Below are 9,300 nucleotides of genomic sequence, written 5' to 3' on the forward strand. Positions count from 1 at the left end.
TTTTGACTTCATCTCTTTGGGTATCAGATTGGAGTAATAAAAGGAACAAAAAGTCACACTGCCCTATTTCTAGTGCTATAAACAAAATTGCATAAAAATGAAGGCCAAAATAAGTACTTTAAATGCAAATGCATTTTAGAATGGAAAATAAATTTCAGAAAAGCTGCTATGTTGTTATCAATTTGTACTGGTATTAAATTTTGACGCCATAGGAAAAGACTAGGAATAGAAGCAGAGAACACCAAACAACTGCTTTATGGCTCAGTTAGCCTCAGTACTCCTGTCCTGTGTGTACACACTCCCAAATACTTGAATTGATTAGCATAGGGTGTGTGGCAAACAGATGGGATAAAGGAATTAATTCCTTTATTAAGAACTTGGATAAAGGAATTAAACTTTGATACAGACAAGATAGACAAGATGAAGTACTCATTATAAGACAGTCCCTGCAAAGTCAATCTTGTTCGTCAGATTTCTCAGGATGAGATTTTGCAGACAGCTTGATGAGTAGGCACTTGAGCTATCACTATGCCCAAGGCTCTGGTGCAGGTTACCATATGCTTTCTATGCTGTCCTGTCCTGGCTTTTCTTTTCTCTGAACTTCTAACATTAATTTAAAAGAAAGCAAGAGAAAGAATGCACAAACGTATTTCTTTACATGTCCCAAATTACTACTCCATGTGTAATGAAAACCACCCATTTAAAATACAAGAACGTTTGTACGTTATATGCTAAGACTTATTAACCTTCCCAGAAGAGTGGAGAACAGGGGAACAATTTCTTTGATCAAATTGTCTATGGGTAGACTCAGGCTTCCATCCTATTGCCAAAGGGTAAAAGCCCAGTGAAGCTTCCTAAACTGGACATCTTCTCCTGCCCCTGCAAATCCCTCTCGAGACCTCTCTGTATCCTGAAAGGTAGACTTTACAAACTGCTTCAGTAGGCAGCCTTGCCCTCTGACTTCTGGTTGGGTTGGCCACTGGGGGTAATGGCAGGAGATCAGAGGGAGGAAAGAAAGTGAAGTTGGGGTATTATGGGCTCCTTGTGACCTTTCTGGAGGGGATTTTTGTAGGTGGCTGATTTCCTAACGGCACAGCCCCTGTTAGGTAGCCCTCTCCATACAGATCTCTCTCTCTCTCCTCCTCCTCCTTCTCCTCCTTCTCCTCCTCATCCTCCTCTTCTTCCTCCTCCTCCTTTTCTAGGTTCTGGCAACTGTCTTGGTTCCAGCAACCTCTTTGCCTTCTCCATCAAAAGTGAGTATTTAATGGAGCCCCAGAGGTTGTTACTCATCTGTGTTTGATATATCTAATGTATACATTAGTGCAAAGTTGCACACTAATGTACAGGATCCTTGAAAATATTATCAATCAGAAGCAGTAAAATAAAGTATCAGAAAATCTATTTGTAATAAAGAGTCTGACTCCATTTTTGATGTTTGCAAACAACTTTCAATCCCCAGTCTTCCCCCTTCCCCTCTTGCCCCATATCCAGACAAGCTGGTAAGAAAGCCTGGGTGATCTCTCTTTTGGTTCAAATCACACAAGCCTCAGCTGCACCCAAGATCCGTTATGCGAACCCCATTCCCTAACCACAAGAAAAGTCATTTGCTTTCCCTGCTCTCTCAAGCCATTTTTGAACCTGCTTGGGAGCCTCCCCACTCTCCCCAGAAAGCCTCATTCTGTGAGTTATAACCTTTTCATCCCCTCTGGTACATGTGTGGCATCAGCAGTCTCCCATCCAAACCAAATTTGTGTGTGTGTGTGTGTGTGTGTGTGTGTGTCCACTCTGTCTCTAACCACAACAGTCTCCATCTATTCACTATCAATGAATTCCCATTCAATTTACATAAATACATTCAACACAAATTCAGCAATATACCATTGGCTAATGGAAGAAACAAATGTAAACTGTCAGCCCCTGACATTCCAACCAGAATCCGTGCCCTGGGGTGAGCAGGACAGGGAGCAGGCCTTTCTTCTCCAGGCTGTCTCCCTCCTGAATGCCTCTCAGTGGATGTTTTGGTAGATCACCCAAGAGATTGTTCAAAGGAAACTTTGACAATGGGAGATTTTTCTCATTGTAAATTAACTCTATAATCTAACCACTCCTCTCTCCAAAAGAGCGGAACCTCCACCACTTCTGCTCACTGTGTTATTTACTAAGTGGCAACTTATTGATTAGGATTGTTTCTACTCATAAATCATTAAAAGGCACTCAGGCTGGCTTAAATAAAAGAAGGAAAGCGTAGGGAGAATAGGGCAGAAACAGAAAGAATTAGGGACTGGTATGCAGCGGAGTCTCCTGAGGCACCTTCTCCTCACCCCTTATGTAAATTGTTCAATTTTGCAGCAATCTAACAAAATTGCCAAACCATTTTCTACCTCAGAACCTTCCTAAAGGCTGATCCTTTTGCCTGAAACATTTCACAGGTAGAATATTTGCTTGGTTAACTCCTACTCACCTGCACATCTCAGCTTAGCCACTTTTCTGGGATACATTTCTGCACCTTGGACTCACTTATGGCTCTCACCAGTGTGTTGCGATCACCTGAAGGATTCTTGATTGTGTCCTTTATTGACTCAGTGAAAACCATGGGAAGACAAAGAACATGATTTAGAGATGCCAGATAAGAAGCAGATGCCCAGAGCGATTTGAATTTCAAAGAAACAATGAATACCTTTTTAGTACAATTATGACCTGTGCAGTGCTTTTATATGCTAAATCTGACAACCTTTACATGATTTTCTTTAACACCTATCACAGAGTCAGCGCACAGTGAGCACTCCACAAATATTTGCCAAATAAATGAATGAAGAAAATCTAGGCAACACCATTCAGGACATAGGCACGGGCAAAGATTTCATGATGAAAACGTCAAAAGCAATTGCAACAAAAGCAAAAACTGACAAATGGGATGTAATTAAACTAAAGAGTTTCTACACAGCAAGGGAAACTATCATCAGAATGAACAGACAACCTACAGAATGGGAAAAAGTTTGTGCAATCTATCCATTTAACAGAGATCTAATGCCCAGAATCTACAAGGAACTTAAATAAATTTACAAGAAAAAAAAAACCCCATTAAAAAGTGGGCAGAGGACATGGACAGACACTTCTCAAAAGAAGACATTTATGCAGCCAACAAACATATGAAACATATGAAAAAAGCTCAACATCACTGATCATTAGAGAAATGCAAATCAAAAGCACAATGAGATACCATCTCACGCCAGTCAAAATGATGATTATTAAAAAGTCAAGAAACAACAGATGCTGGTGAGGCTGCGGAGAAACAGGAATGCTTTACACTACTGGTGGGAATGTAAATTAGTTCAGCCACTATGGAAGATCTATAGAACCAGAAATACCATTCGACTCAGCAATCCATTATTGGGTATATACCCAAAGGAATATAAACCATTCTATTATAAATATACACGCATGTGTATGTTCATCGCAGTACTATTCACAATAGCAAAGACATGGAATCAACCCAAATGCCCATCAATGATAGCCTGGATAAAGAAAATGTGGTACATATACACCATGGAATACTATGCAGCCATAAAAAGGAATGTTCCTTTGCAGGGACATGGATGGAGCTGGAGGCCACCATCTATCTAACAATCTAACACAGGAACAGAAAACCAAATACCATATGTTCTCACTTATAAGTGGGAGCTGAACAATGAGAACACATGGACTCAGGGAAGGGAACAGCACACACTGGGGCCTATGAGGGGTGCTGGGGGAAGGGAGAGCATCAAGATAAATAGCTAATGCATGTGGGGCTTAATACCTAGGTGATGGGTTGATAGGTGCAGGAAACCACCATTGCATACATTTGCCTATGTAACAAACCTGCGTGTCCTGTACATGTATCCCAGAACTTAAAGGAAAATAAAATTAAATTAAAAATTTAAATAAATGAATGTAGATCTGGTGAATCACATGCTGATACAAAATGGGTGAAATACAATGAGTGGATGGGAATAGTATCTGGGAAAAAAAGAGCAACATCTCCCACACATTCCATCTACTCATAGAAAATTCGTGAGTTACAAATTGAGTAGCAATTAATAGATGTAAATTTCACCAGCAAAATTAGAGAACAAATTATAAAGATTTTCAAATACAAAGCCCAATTACCTAATGGTAATGAAGAAACCCTTATTCCAGATAGACTGTATGGTGATGTCCCCAATAATCATATAATTCCTCCTCAGATGAGATTTGGACAAATGCACTCTTTTTTTAAAAAAAAAATCAACTTTGGCTGGGTGCAGTGGCTCACGCCTGTAATCCCAGCACTTTGGGAGGCCGAGGAGGGCAGATCACGAGATCAGGAGATCGAGACCATCCTAGCTAACATGGTGAAACCTCGTCTCTACTAAAAATACAAAAAATTAGCCGGGCATGGTGGTGGGCGCCTGTAATCCCAGCTACTCAGAAGGCTGAGGCAGAAGAATTGCTTGAACTTGGGAGGCGGACGTTGCAGTGACTTGAGATCTCACCATTGCACTCCAGCCTGGGCAACAAGAGTGAAACTCTGTCTCAAAACAAATCAAAAATTTTTTTTAAATGTCAACTTTTGTTTTAGATTAAGGGGTTACATGTGTAGGTTTATCACATGGATATATTGCATGATGCTGAGGTTTGGAATATGAATGATCCTGTCACCCAGATAGTGAGCATATCACTCAGCAGTTGGTTTTTCAACCCTTTTCCCCTTCCCTCCTCACTCTATTAAGCCCCAGTGTCTATTATTGCCATCTTTATGTCCATGAGTACCCAATGTTTAGCTCCTACTTAGAAGTGAGAACATGTGGTATTTGGTTTTCTGATCCTGCCTTAATTTGCCTAGGATAATGGCCTCCAGCTGCATCCATGTTGCTGTAAAAGGACAAGATTTCATTACTTTTTATGGCTTTGTAGTATTCCATGGTGTATATATTCACTACGTTTTCTTTATGCAATCCACTGTTGATGGGCACCTGGGTTGATTCCATGTGTTTACCATTGTGAATAGCGCTGTGATAAACATGTGAGTGCATGTGTCTTTTTGGTAGAATGATTTATTTTCTTTGGGAAGTATAGCCAGTAATAAGATTGCTGGGTCAAATGGTAGTTCCATTTTAAGTTATTTGAGAAATCTCCTCACTGCTTTCCACAGTGGCCGAACTAATTTACATTTCCACCAACACTGTGTTAAGTGTTTCCTTTTCTCCACAGCCTCTTCAGCACCAGTCGTTTCTTGACTTTTTAGTAATAGCCATTCTGACTGGTGTAAGATGGTATCTCATTGTGATTTTGATAGGCATTTCTCTGATGATAAGTGATGCTGATCTTTTTTTATGCTTGTTGGCTGCTAATATGCCTTCTTTTGAGAAATGTCTGTTCATTTCTTTTGCTCATTTGTAATGGGATTATGTGGTTTTTGCTTCTTCAATTGTTTAAGTTTCTTATAGATTCTGAATATTAGACCTTTGTTGGATGCATAGTTTGCTAATATTTTCTCCCATTCTGTAGGTGTTTACTCTCTAGATAGTTTCTTTTGCTGTGCAGCAACTCTTTAGTTTAATTAGGTCCTACTTGTCAATTTATGTTTTTGTTGCAATTGCTTTTGAAGACTTAGTCACAAATTCTTCCCCAAGGCTGATGTCCAGAATGGAGTTTCCTAGGTTTTCCCGTAGGAGTCTTATAGTTTGAGGCCTTACATTTAAGTCTTTTATTTTATTTTATTTTATTTTATTTTATTAGAGACGGATTTTTACCATGTTGGCCAGGCTGGTCTCAACCTCCTGACCCCAGGTGATCCTCCCGCCTTGGCCTCCCAAAGTGCTGGGATTACAGGCATGAACCACCATGCCTAGCACATTTAAATCTTTAATTGATCTTCAGTTAATTTTTGTGTATCTTAAAATGTAGGTATCCCATTTCATTCTTCTGCACATAGCTAGCTAGCTATCGCAGCATCATTTATTGAATAGGGAGTTTTTTCCCCATTGTTTATTTTTGTTGACTTTGTCAAAGATCAATGTGCGGCTTTATTTCTAGGTGCTCTATTCTGTTCCATTGGTCTACATGTCTGGTTTGTACCAGAACCATGCTGTTTTGGTTACTGTAGGCTTATAGTATAGTTTGGAGTTGGGTAATATGATGCCTCCACCTTTGTTTTTGTGGGGTTTTTGTTGCTGTTGTTGTTTTTGCTTATGATTGCCTTGGCTATTTGGACTCTTTTTTGAGTCCACATGAATTTTAGAATAGGATTTTCTAATTCTGTGAAAAGGAGGATGTACTTTCCTCATACTCCTTAGGTAAGGACTGGGCAAAACTGAAGGAGGAGTGGAGACAGTGTAGACTTCAACATCAGAGATGTCATGCCTTGCACATGACTGAGCATGATGGTTGTTTAGTGAATGGAAGAATGTGGCAGAGGGACTGAAAGTCATTGCTATGAAATCAGAAAGAGTTGGGTCCAGTACTGTCTCCACCCAGTAGACCTGGTTTGTACTAACTTGTGAGAGGCACTTGTTAAATTTTCAGGAATTTTGTATGCTGGTTGTTAAGCTTGGACTTCATTAAATAAATTCTATAAAGCTACAAATAAGTGATATTTAAAAAGACAATATAAATTCAAAAGTCACCATTCCCAATTCTATCACTATTGTCTGTGCTCTTGAGGTGATTTGTCTGTTGTGCTTATGGGGTAGAAATGCTACATCATGGTGTGGGATTGTGCGTCTCTTCCTTACTGAGCTGGCAGATCAAAACTTGCCACAGTGGAAGCATTTAAACTACAGCAATAGGCACATACTATAAATTGGGGCTTAATTTGTTGTTTTATTTATTGATAGGCTAAACTTTAAAAAGTGGTGAAAATAATGTTAATAATGCATGTTAAACACAAAAATATATCATGTCTAACCACTGTTACTGTGAATAGCAGAAATCAATTGAGAAAATACTTTTTCTGTATTCAAAAACTCTCATACAATTCAGCAGAGAGTTGGCTCATGGCACTGATGGAAACCTTGACATTCCAACAAGTGTCTACAATGTTTCATTTCTGTCTGACTTGTTGTCACAAACAAAAATATCAACCAACATTTATCTCAGATATACACGATATACACTTGGTTCTGATTGTTAGAATTTTTTTTCTTTTTCTTTTTTTTTTTTTTTTAAGATGAAGTCTCATTCACTGTTTTGCCCAAACTGGAGTGCAATGGTGCGATCTTGACTCACTGCAACCTCTGCCTCTCGTGTTCAAGAGATTCTCCTGCCTCAGCCTCCTGAGCAGTTGGGACTACAGGCGTGTGCCACTATGCCCAGCTAATTTTTGTATTTTTGTAAAGATGAGGTTTCACCATGTTGGCCAGGTTTCTCTCAAACATCTGACCTCAAGTGATCTGCCCGCCTCGGCATCCAAAAGTGCTGGGATTACAGGTGTGAGCCACTGCACCCTTGTTGATAAAAATTTACCTGCACACTATTGTCTCCACTTCATGTTAGCTGTGAGTCCTTGAGAGAATTACTCACTCCCCATCACGGTACTATTGTAGGAAAGAACCCTCAGTAATAACACATATTTAGTGGTTAGTTCAGGTTTGGCCCCATGATGAGCTTTTCATGTATATACTAGTTATCTCCTCCTGCCCAGCAACAATACTGCTGCCACTCTTTCTTTCTTAAATTTGCACTCAATTTTTGGAACAGATTATACATGCATATTGGGAAAATGCAAAAGGTAAAAAATGGTACAGAGTGAGAAATCAAATCTTGCCACCAAATTGTCCCCAGATATCCAGTTCCCTTCTCTAAAGGAAAACACTGTTACATTTTGTTGTTTATCCTTCCAGAGACAGTCTATGGATTTAGAAAACATACATGCATGAATATATATTCTCTTTAAAACATACATGATGGTATACTATATATACTATTTCCTATCTCGCTTTATTCATTTAATAAAGTATCTTGCCGAGCTTTCCAGAACAATGTGGATAGTTCCATGCAGACTGGGCACAGTATGCTAATGAATAGACAGTGTCTGTGTAACCAGTTCCCTATTGTTGGACATTTAGGTTGTTTCTAATCTTGTTCTTTAACAGTGCTGCACAAAGTACTCTTGTATGTGTCATTCTGCACTTATCTTTATTGGTTTTCTGATATTTTGTTTTAAAAAATATTTGTTGAAGGAGATAAGCTCACTGTGATACTTGCACATGATCACAGCTAGCTCAAAAAACTCACTAAAATATTTACTGAGTATTCTATTAACAACATCATCATTTTATCTAGAAGTGTTAATATTAATCAAAGACATCACCATTTTATCTAGAACTAGTGAATATTAATTAAAGGTATTTATTGAGGGAGGGAAGAAGAGTGTTGATTTTACTTAAAAAGAGCATAAATAATCTGAGAGAGAAGATTTTTTTTTAACTCTCATGGAACAAGAAAAAGAGACTACATGATAAAGTAAAATTAAGAAGCAGAAATAAGGAAATAAAAATTTCACTTGGACAATGACACGTGACATGGCTGGCTAGTATCTGCCTCTTAAAATTATCTTCCCTGGAACAGAGCAGCATGCGGAGGCTCGCATCACGAATTTTAGCTTCAGAAAGACTGCAGGCATCAGTTAGGAATCCCAAGAGGACCCACAGACCCTCTGAAGGAAGTGGACTGCTCCTGCAGGACCCAGGAGACACCCCAAATACTATGAGTGCTCAAATTGCAAAAGTGGGAAGGGAGTTCCTCCCCATCACTGCCCCACGCGGAACACACACCCCCACTGGGGAAAATGAAGGTTTAGTTTGCGGGAGAAGACTCCGACCTTACCTGAAGTTGAGTCACTTTAGAGAGCCTCGTGAAATACAGAGGTAGAGGAAGCAACGGGAAAGGCCCTGGGAGCCCGCTGGGTCCCGAGGCAGGCCATTCCTGCCTGGCCTAACAGGGATCCTTCAGGAGCGCAGCCAGTGGTGGGAAGAAACACCACAGGGAGAAGGAAGTCTCCAGCTGAGCTTTGTAACAATTTGAACCCATGGAGGAGCCTCCTGGCCAGAACTCAGGGTGGAGGGTATGAATCCTACCTACAGACTCCACAGGTGGGGGAAGAACTAAAGCCCTTTTCTTTTGCAGCTGGGAGGTGGGTAGTCTAGGGCAAGATCTCAGCCCTGATTGCCCACTGCCTGGACACAGACTCTGGGCTGTTAGGTGGGGCACAGTGGGAGTGAGATCAGCCCTTTGGATTGCATGGGAGCTGGGTGAGGCCTGTGACTGCTGGCTTTCCCC

At 40.1% G+C, this 9,300-nt stretch overlaps 1 long non-coding RNA gene across 1 annotated transcript in view; it reads right to left on the reverse strand.

Moving 5' to 3' along the window:
- Positions 1-9,072, reverse strand: part of LOC117097471 — a 75,482-nt gene extending 66,410 nt beyond the window's left edge. The window contains exon 1 of the long non-coding RNA XR_004442948.1: positions 8,848-9,072. This is a non-coding gene — a long non-coding RNA (uncharacterized LOC117097471). The remainder of the gene's footprint in view (positions 1-8,847) is intronic.
- Positions 9,073-9,300: the final 228 nt, after the last annotated feature.

Source organism: Trachypithecus francoisi, unplaced genomic scaffold (genome assembly GCF_009764315.1).
Source record: "Trachypithecus francoisi isolate TF-2019V2 unplaced genomic scaffold, Tfra_2.0 Lachesis_group15, whole genome shotgun sequence".
Taxonomy (NCBI): Eukaryota; Metazoa; Chordata; class Mammalia; order Primates; family Cercopithecidae; genus Trachypithecus; species Trachypithecus francoisi.